Source organism: Branchiostoma floridae, chromosome 12 (genome assembly GCF_000003815.2).
Source record: "Branchiostoma floridae strain S238N-H82 chromosome 12, Bfl_VNyyK, whole genome shotgun sequence".
NCBI classification, from domain to species: Eukaryota; Metazoa; Chordata; class Leptocardii; order Amphioxiformes; family Branchiostomatidae; genus Branchiostoma; species Branchiostoma floridae.
The window spans coordinates 14,888,812-14,890,174 of record NC_049990.1 but is presented as its reverse complement, the minus strand read 5'-3'; the positions used below and the strand labels follow the sequence as shown (position 1 = coordinate 14,890,174).

Sequence of the window (1,363 nt, the reverse complement as noted above, 5' to 3'; positions counted from 1 at the left end):
CGGTAGTTTCCGCAGGAACAATGGTCAAGTCTCCCAAGTTCACCTGTAGAGTCTGGAAGGTGTTGGAAACAGTCTCCAGGGCGAAGGGAGCAACGGCGCATTGCACGGTGGAAACTACGCCTCCACAGCTGGAAGAGAAATGGAGGTAAGCTCAAAGTGGAGACCTGCCTAGCCTGATATCACACTACCGACTTTGCCGACCACAGAGGTGTAGTGGCATGTTGTTTTTGAGCTGGCGCCATTCCAATAGAAGAGGTTACTTACCCAGGTGCGAAGCCAATGGGTTGAACGGCTGCTATCCCCGGACTGCTTGCAAAGGTAGTGGTCAACTGTAAAACCACGGAGAAGATGGTGTTAAACAGGAAAGGAAGCAACTAAAAGAGCCTGATGGCAAACAATCATTGCTTCTTATTGCTTACAGCAAAAATGTGCCGACACAGGCATGTGAAAGTATCCCGCACTGCTGGACGAAACTCAATTTCCTCTGGAGAAATGATCGGTTCTTACCCCTTGAACAACTTGCTGGAAAAGTGTCGTGGAGTCACTGGAGTTGGCGTTCAGAAGGTTCGTATCGTACGTCGTGGTGATGCAGATAGAGACTACAATTTGCTGACTTGTACCAACTATATGAAAGAAAAAAATCAGAGTGCTGAAAACATGTAAAAAGCAAACAAACAAGTAAGACTCAGCAAAAGGCAAATCTCTGAAAAGTCGAAACAGTCCGCTTCATATACTAGTAACTGAGTCCGAATCTTACCGTCGCAAAGCATGGTGGGCAGAGAAGTAGTCAAGTCCTGAAGTCTGTCGAAACCATCCAGGGACAGAAGAGTCTTTGGATCTCCTGCGATAGCTGTCAGCTGGTCTCTGTCCAAGTTATTGCCCACACCGACAGCAATGGTGACGATTCCTGCCTGGCGCATCCTCCGAGCAGGACGGTTGACGTCGTCATAGGATCTGCCGTCGGTGATGACAACGGCTATCTTGGTGACGTCGGCTCGCGCGCCCTTCCTCAGGTCGAAGTGCAGATTGGTGGCGAAGTCGATGGCTTTACCCGTCAGCGTGAAGCCGCCCATATACTCAATACCATCCACTGCATCTTGCGCCTCCTGGAGGTCGTAGTACTGGTCAAGGAAGAACTCTGTGCGCACCTGGGCTGCATACTGAACGATGGAGACGCGAACGGCGTTTTCTCCGATATCCAAGTAGGCAAAGAGCTGCCTGATGAAGGTCTTCATTCGCTCGAAGTTCTCCAAGCCGACGCTACCGGTGCCATCCACAATGAAGACGATGTCTGCTACTGCCGAACATGGGGGAGCTAGGGAGAGAAATGCAACAAGTTGGAAGGAATTTGCTCCGCCAAGAA

The 1,363-nt window shown here is 50.3% G+C and overlaps 1 protein-coding gene across 1 annotated transcript in view; it reads right to left on the bottom strand.

The window, feature by feature from the left end:
* The window catches only part of LOC118427037, a 31,249-nt gene that overhangs the window by 19,428 nt on the left and 10,458 nt on the right, over positions 1 to 1,363 (bottom strand). The window lies entirely within an intron of this gene.